The sequence below is a fragment of the Pithys albifrons genome, chromosome 20 (assembly GCF_047495875.1).
Source record: "Pithys albifrons albifrons isolate INPA30051 chromosome 20, PitAlb_v1, whole genome shotgun sequence".
Lineage (NCBI taxonomy): Eukaryota > Metazoa > Chordata > Aves > Passeriformes > Thamnophilidae > Pithys > Pithys albifrons.
The window spans coordinates 1,608,389-1,617,295 of NC_092477.1; positions in this window are offsets into that span (position 1 = coordinate 1,608,389).

An 8,907-nucleotide genomic window follows, 5' to 3' on the forward strand; every position below is an offset into this window, starting at 1 on the left:
CAGGACTGGCTGGCTCTGGGCATTAGCATTTGATACAGCAATTTGCTTAAAGATAGTATCTTGAACGTGTTTTTCCTTTGTCTCCCTGGCTATGGCCTCCTTCAACCTCTCAGCAAATTTCATAAAGGGCTCATCTGGCTCTTGAAATATAGATGTAAAAGGTGGTGTAATCTGAGAGGCTTCAGCAATCGTTTGTAACGCCTGAAAGGCTAGTTGTTTTGTTGTTAATAGGTCATGTGTATTGATAGTCATTTGTTGGGCGTTGTACGCCCATCTACCAACACCGAATAACATTTCGATAGTGTCCGGAACCGGCCTATTGGTGACATTAGCGGTTTCATGTGCATACTTTTGGACGTTAGCAAGCCAAGTGTCAAGAAACATAGTAATCTCCATATTATTAAGCAATGTTCGTGCTAAGTCCTTCAAGTCATTTGGTGTGAATGTAAAAGCTTGCAATAACGAGCCAATAACCCCCATGGCATAGGCCGATGATAGGCCATACTCCGTAACTGCCTTCTTTGCATCTTTGATAAGGGGTATCGGTAGTGGTTCCCAGTATGGTTGGTTCGCATCATCAGTAAACCCTGGGAAGGCCTGTATGGCTTGCAATTCAGTAATGTCTTTAACCTGTGTTGCTGCCCGCTCCATTCTAGAGAGGCGTGATGGTTGACGGCAGGCCACAGAGAAATCGGGATTGAATGGGTTTGTAGATCGGTTGAAAGGGTTGGTGGATTGAGGCCCAGTAGACCCAAGACTTGGGCCTACCCCCTGGGCGCCGCCATTTTGAGCCGGAAGATGGGAGGGGCCTGGGTCACCCATAATGTCATAGGGCGGGGCTTGACGCGGGGGATTGCAAGGACCACCCACGAAGGGGAAAGGTCCCTTCCCCCCTGACGTCACCAGCGAGGGATAGATGCTGGCTGCCTCCTCCCTCTTGGTCCGGACGCCATTTTGTGTGTCCAGATCTCCGCCGCCATTTTGAGATGTAATATGCGCAGCCGGAGATGCAGAGATATTGATAACCACTGGTACTGGTGGTAGCCCCGGAATTAGGTGTAAAGGGGGAGTTCTGCTGACCCGACGCCTTCCGCGCGCTTCGTCCGCAGCTCCCTAGGCTTTCTATTCCTGGGGTCCCCTGGATTCCCAATCCCTGATCTGCTTCTAAAATGGAGAGGATCAGGGTCCACGCCACTAGGGCGCTTGAAGCCTTTCGATCTTTTTTGTTCGCCGCTGACCAGAGTTTATGTCCAAGTGAGTCCCATTCCTCGATGGTGAGGTGTTGAGGCAGGGAAAAGCCCTTTTTTGACATACACTTCACCAGAAGCTTAAGGCTTGCTTTGTCCAGGTCTCTGTTGGCATTCGTAATGAGGGACTTCAAGCGGCGGTAATCAGCCTTTTCTCTCTTGGAGAGAATGCCACCCATTTTGAGAAAATGAAGGGATGTGTATGTATGACAGTGAGGAACTTCCCAGAGAGCTACCTACCTCCTGGGCAGGCTGAGGACGGTCTTTCGGTCCCTCGCCGAAGCAGCGAGGGATGATCAGCAACCAGGCTGATGAGATCCCGAGGTGCTCCATCCGAGCGCTGTCTCTGGGGACCACCGATGGCCGAGGGTTTCACCCGCCCTATGGCTGTAGCTGCACCGGCGTGGAGAATTTCACCACGACGTTGGGTGCCAATTTTCGGTGGATGTGATAAACCACCGATGCAGCGGAGAGAGAAGAGCTCCTAGGAGTAGGGCTCGAAGAGCAAGGGCAAGTGCTCCCGAGAAACCAACTCCTTAGAAGCTAAGGGAAGGCTCCTCCCGCTCCCAACCCGGCGACGATCCCCCGAAGGAAGAGGTCAGCACAAGTCAGGAGTCAACGCAGAGAAGCACAGTTTATTGGAACGCACCGACTTATATAGCAGAGCATGGAACTTTCTAGAACATGGGTGGAGTTAGGGGTGGAGATAGGGAGGAGCGAGGCATAGGATTGGTGGTCATGCAAATGAAGGGGAGGAACAAAGGAAGAACCAATCAGGGGACATAACCTTATATGGAAAATGGTGCACTGCAGCAACTGGGGACCAATCAGGGAAGGCTTGGCGGGAAAATGCCCTAAGGATTTGTGGGGAGAAGAAACTTGGATAGGGATGACAAAGGGAAAAAAGACGAGGGTAGCCATCTTAGGGTGTATAACAATTAAACTGGAGAAATGTCCAAATAGCTTCTTCCCAGTTCCTGCACTTCGGTGTCTTCATCATCCCATCTTTTATAATATTTCTGCCATTTAATAAAGTCCTCATCTATTTGCTGTCCTCCAACAGAGGGTCACCCCAAGACAGGCTCCGTCTTCATCCCAGGACTGAGCCCCACCGATGTCGCCCATGCTCTGTCACAGGCATCCTGGGGCCATGGGCCCAGGTGGGTGGCTGACTCCAGGCTTTTGGGAGTCCCTTGACCATTCCCTGGCCAACATGAACCCATCGAGTGCCACCAGCCCCTAAGGCACCACCAACCCTGCCTGACAGCACCAACTGCAGCCCCAAGGTCTGTCCCCTGTCTCCAGGGCCATCAGTCCCCTCACCAGCTCATCCTTGTCCCATGGCATCACCAGCATAGCCCCCAATTCCCACAGTCCTCCCGGCTCTTGTTCCAAGTGCTCATCCCTTTGGATACCCAGTAGAAATTGGTCTTGCCCAGCATCCAGCCCATGGGGCAGAGCCTGCACCCCTTGGGCTCTGGGGACAGACAAAAAGGACCCCAGTGCACTGAGGCATCAAAGAGGGGATGGAGGAAGGATCCGACCTGGCTTTCTTGGGGGACAGGGGCATCAAGGGGATCCCCGGGGCACGAGTTACCTCACGGGGGGAACAGGATCCTCTGTAGCTCCCTTAAGGTGCTGTTGAAGCTGGGACAAGCAGTGGCAGCGAGCAGCCAGAAGCAGTCCTGGGGCAGCAGCAGCAGCGAGTGGCCAAAAGCAGTCCTGGGGCAGGCAGTGGCAGCAGCGAGCGGCCAGAAGCAGTCCTGGGGCAGCAGCAGCAGCGAGCGGCCAAAAGCAGTTCCGGGGCAGACAGTGCCAGCGAGTGGCCAAACGCAGTCCTGGGGCAGGCAGTGGCAGTGAGTGGCCAAAACAAACAGTCTGGGCCAGGCAGCAGCAGTGAGTCGGCTTCCACTCAACCCCGCACACACGCACCACCCCCAGCCGTGTGTAGTCCCCAAGAACAAAAGAGACCAACCTGACCCCACCCAAGTGATCAACAGTTAACTACTTTTTTTGTTAACTACTGGCATGGGCAGTTAGTGGCAGGGGAGAGAATTTATATAATAATTCCAAACTACAACATTATCCACCCCTAAATTCTCTTCCATGCCAATACTCTACATTAAACTTAAATTTTCTTTCAAATGTTTACAAACACAGTAATATGAGTCGTTTACCCAGAGATAAGTTCCCCTTGAGGTACACATCGTGTTTCTCCATCTTCCTGCATCACCCACCAGGTGGAACCAGATCCTTGAGCAAAGACAACCCCACAAATGGGTTTGCCTTTGCCTGAGGCAGGGTTGATCCAGACTGTTTTCCCTAGCATATCTCTCAGGTGTATTACAGGGACTTCATCTACAGTGTGAAGGGGTTCTGATTGGGCAGGACCGGCTCTATTGACAGAGCCTCTACAACAGGGGTGATTTTGGGGTGATTTTGGGTCAGTTTTTGGGTGATTTTGGGTCAGTTTTTGGAGTGATTTTGGGGCAGGCTTTGGGCAGTTTTGTGGCATTTTGGGGCAGTTTTGGGGGGTCCCATGTGTGGTTTGGGGGGGGGGGGGTGTCTCACCTGGACCCTCCTCCAGGTGAGGCTCCCCAGGTGTAACACCCACGTGTCGTTGGCCACGCCCCCCGCTGTCAGCCCGCCCACCAATAGGAGCTCGCCCCCCTGGGAGGGGCGTGGCTGTGTGTGGGTACCGGGGGCGGGACCTGGAGGGTTGGGGGCAGGGCCAGACCCAGCAGGCTCCACCCCCACCAACACCTGAGTCCAACAACGGTCAGGGATGGAGAACCTGGGGGGGCACAGGGGGCTTATGGGGGTGGTTGGGGGGGTATTGGGGGGATTTTTGGGGTCTGAGGGGAGTCTGTGTGGGGTCTATGGGGGGGTCTGGGGGTCTATGGGGTGTCCCTCGGGGTGTCCCAGGGGATAGGGGGGATATGGGGGGGTCTGGGGGTAATCAGGGGGGGCACAGAGGGGGCGGGGGGGCATTTGGGAGGGGCAGGGGGGTTTATGGGGAGTCAGGGGGGTATTTAGGGGTGTCAGGGGTTTTTTGGGGGTCTCTGGGGGGTCTGTGGGGGTCTATGGGGGTCTGTGGGGAGTCTATCAGGGTCTGTGGGGGGTCTGTGGGGGGCTATGGGAGTTCTATGGGGGTCTATGGGGGTGTTTATGGGGCGTCTATGGGGGGCTGTGGGGGGCTATGGGGGGTCTATGTGTAGTCTTTGGGGAGTCTGTGGGAGTCTATGGGAAGTCTATGGGGGTCTATGGGGGGGTCTATGGGGGACCTATGGAGGGGTCTATGGGAGGTCTATGGGGGGTCTACGGGGGTCTATGGGGGTCTATGGGGGGGTCTGTGGGGGTCTATGGGGGGGCTTATGGAGGTTGGGGGGGTCTGGGTGGGTCAGGGTGGGTTAACCAGGTGTGGGTGGGTTAACCAGGTCAAGGTGGGTTAACCAGGTTAAGGGGGGGTCCACACACACATGTAGACACTGCCCAGCAGCCCCTGGGTCAGGCTGAACCCCCCAAAAAGCCAAAGGGTCTCGTTGGGACCTCCAACCAAAGAGTGACCTAAACGGCGAAGGAACCAATGGGGGTCATCCTGGGGGGCACGGGGGGGCACTGGGGGGCATTGGGGGGGCACTGGGGGGCATTGGGGGGGGTCGGGGGGGTACTGGGGGTCACTGGGGGGCATTGGGGGGGCATTGGGGGGGATTGGGGGCGTCAGGGAAGGGCTAAGGGGGGCACTGGGGGGGTCAGGGGAGGGGTAAGGGGGGGCATTGGGGGGACATTGGGGGGACATTGGGGGGGATTGGAGGGGACATTGGGGGAATTGGGGGGATTTGGGGGGACATTGGGGGGACATTGGGAGGATTTGGGGGGACTTTGGGGGGACATTGGGGAGCATCGGGGGGACATTGGGGGGGATTTAGGGGTCCTGCCCCACACTTGGGGGGCACTCACGGCATTTGGGGGGTCCCCCACTAGGCTCTCCCACACGATGTGCCCCGGTCCGAGGGGGGTGGAACAGTTGGGACCCCCAAAATCTTCGGGGCACCGACAGACCCCCAGAGTCTGAAATGGGGAGGGAGTGCGGGAGGGGTGGGTGATGAGACCCCCAAAAAAAGAACCTAAAGCACCCCAGAAAAGAAACCCCCCCAAAAAACCCAAATCCCCCCAAATCCTCCCCGAAATCCCCTTATGGACCCCCCAGAGACCCCTTTGAACCCCTCAAATCCCCCCCAACTCTCCCCCCCAAATCCCCTTTTGGACCCCCCCAACTCCCCCCAAACCCTCTGGACACCCCCCCTTCCCCCCAAATTCCCCCAAACCCCCCTTTGGATCCCCAACTCTCCCCAACTCCCCACCATTCTCTCCCCAACTCCCCCCAACTCCCCCCAAATCCCTCCAAATCCCCCCCAACTCCCTTCCCATCCCCCCCAATCCCCCCCAATTTCCCCCAATCCCCCCCCAAGTCCTCCCCAAACCCCCTCCCCATCCCCCCCAAATCCCCTTTAGACCCCCCAAATCCCCCCATAACCCCCCAAATCCCCCCATCCCCCACCCAGATCCCCCCCATCCCCCTAAATCCCTTCCCAATCCCCCTCAAATTTCTCCAAATCCCCAATCCCCCCAATCCTCCCCAAATCCCCCCCCATCCCCCCAAATCCTCCCCAAACCCCCCCTTTGCAACCCCAACCCCCCTTTGGACCCTCCAATCCCCCTCAAACTCCCCAAATCCCCCCCGAATCCCCCCTGAGACCCCCCAAATCCACTTTAGCCGCCCCAAATCCTCTCAACCCCCTTTCCATTCCCCCTCAAACCCCCCATGCCCCCAAATCCCCCCAATCCCCCCCCAGAGTTCCCCAATTCCCCCCCCATTCCCCCCCATTCCCCCCCAATTCCTCCCAAAACCCCCCTTTGCACTCCCGAACCCACCTTTGGACCCCCCAATCCCCCCCCGCAATCCCCCTTCCCATCTCGCAAATACCCCCCAATCCTCCTCCAATCCCCCTGAGACCCCCCAGATCCCCCTCTGGACCCCCCCAGCTACCCCCAATCCCCCCTGAGACCCCCAAATCCCCCTCTGGATCCCCCAAATCCCCTCCAATCCCCCTCAAATCCCCCCCCCAATCCCCCCTCCCCCTGTCGCAGACACTTCCCCCACAGCCCCCTGGGCAGGGGGTCCCGGGGGGGGTCGGGGCAGGGGGGGGCAGGACCCCCATGGTGTCGTTGAAGCCCCCCAAGGTCCCGTTGGTTTCGAGGTACAGCACGAGGACCCCTGAAATGGGGGGCAGGGGGGGCAAAGGGGGGTCAGGGACCCCCAAATCACCTCCTAAAATATACCCCCAAAGGCCACCCCAGAATACCCCAAATACCCGAGAGACCCCCAGAGACCCCCAGAGACCTCCCCAGAGACCCCCCAGAGACCACTGAGAGATGCCCCGAAACCCGGAGAGACCCCTGAGAGACTCCCAAAGAGCCCCCAGAGACCTCTGAGACACCCCTGAGAGACCGCTCAGAGACCCCCCAGAGACCCCCAGAGACCCCTGAGAGACCCCTGAGAGACCCCCAGAGACCACCAGAGACCCCCCAGACACGTCTGAGAGACCCCCAGAGACCCCCCAGAGACCCCCAGAGACCCCCCAGAGACCCCTGAGAGACCCCCAGAGACTCCCCAGAGACCCACCAGAAACTCCCAGAGACCCCTGAGAGACCCCAGAGACCCCCCAGAGACCCCTGAGAGACCCTCCAGAGACCCCCCAGAGACCCCTGAGAGACCCCCCCCAGAGACCCCCCAGAGACCCCCCAGAGACCCGCAGGGACCCCCCAGAGACCCCCAGAGACCTTTGAGAGACCCCCAGAGACCCTCAGTGACCCCCCCAGAGACCTTCAGGGACTCCCCAGAGACCCCTGAGAGACCCCCAGACACCCCCCAGAGACTCCCCAGAGACCTTCAGGGACCCCCCAGAGACCCCTGAGAAACCCCCAGAGACCTCCCAGGGACCCCTGAGAGACCTCCCAGAGACCCCCAGAGACTCCCAGAGACCTCTGAGAGACCCCAAGAGACTCCCCAGAGACCCCTGAGAAACACCCCAGAGACCCCCCCCAGAGACCCCCAGAGACCTCTGAGAGACCCCTGAGAGACCGCTCAGAGACCCCCCAGAGACCCCCAGAGACCCCCAGAGACTTCTGAGAGACCCCCAAAGACTCCCCAGAGACCCCTGAAAAATCCCCCAGAGACCTCCAGAGACCCCCAGAGACCTCTGAGAGACCCCCAGAGACCCCCCCAGAGAGAGAGCCCTGAGACCCCCAGAGACCCCTGAGAGAACCCCCAGAGAACACCAGAGACCCCCAGAGACCCCCAGAGAGCCCTGAGAGACCCCTGAGAGACCACCAGAGACCTTCCAGACCCGCAACTCCCCCCCCTAAAATCACAAACACCCCCCGCGTGTGCCCCCAGAGCGATTTTGGGGGGTATTTTGGGGGGTATTTCGGGGGTCCCAGGAGGTATTTTTGGGGGTCCCATACCTGATGGTGCCTGCAGGGTGAGGGTCTCGGGGGGTCCCCCCCCACAGAACACCCCCAACAGGGAGGGATCCCCCCACCAGCCCCCGCCAGCCCCCCCCGCCCCTCCCCCTCCAACAGCGCTGACGAGACCCCATCGAATATGAAGGTGAAACTGCCCTGAGGGGACAAATTCGGGGGATCAGGGGGGCAATTGGGGGGTCCTAAAGCCCCCCAGAGCCCCCCCAGATCCTCCCAGAGACCCCCGAGCCCCAAAACCCCCAAGAGACCCCCTAAATTCCCCCCAATCTCTCCAAAATTCCCCCAAAGTCCCCCCCAAAAGGGGAGGGTGAAACTGCCCTGGGGGGGCAAATTCGGGGGGTCAGGGGGGAAATTGGGGGGTCCCCAAAGCCCCCCAGAGCCCCCCAAGACTGTCCCAGAGACCACCGAGCCCAAAAAAACCCCCAGAGACCCCCAAAATACCCCCAGGACTCCCCAATCTCTCGAAATCCCCCCCAATCTCCCCAAATTCCCCAAGACCCCCCAAATCCTCCCTCAAATCCTACTCAGAACTCCCCACCTGCCCCCAATCCCCCCCTGAGACCCCCAAATCTCCCCAATTCTCCCCCAAATCCCCTCCAAATCCCCCTGAGACCCCCAAATCCCCCCCCAATCACCCCAATCACCCCCAGATGCCCCCCAATCCCCCCAAATCCCCCCCAGCCCCCTCCCAGCCCCCTCACCTGGCAGGGTCCCCTCAGGTGGGGGCGCAGGGTGACCCCCCAGGGGTGGGCAGGGGGTCTCGGGGGGGCAGGGCTGGAGTCCCTCCCCCACCGACAGCACCCACAGGCAGTAGGTGAGACCCCATCCCCACGCCCCCAGAGGGGTCCCGGGACCCCAAATCCGAAGGGGAGGAAACGTTGGGGACAAAGTGACGCCCCCCACAGGCCCGGAGACAAAGCCCCCCATTCCTGGGGGGAGAGGGGGGGTCAGGGGGGGATCGGGGGGGATTTGGGGGGAGTTGAGGGGAGATTTGGGGGGATTGGGGGGATTGGGGGAGATTTGGGGGGAATTGGGGGGATTTGGGGGAGTTGGGGGGGATTGGGAGGGATTGGGGGGACTTGGGAGGGATTCGGGGGGTCTCAGGGAGTTTGGG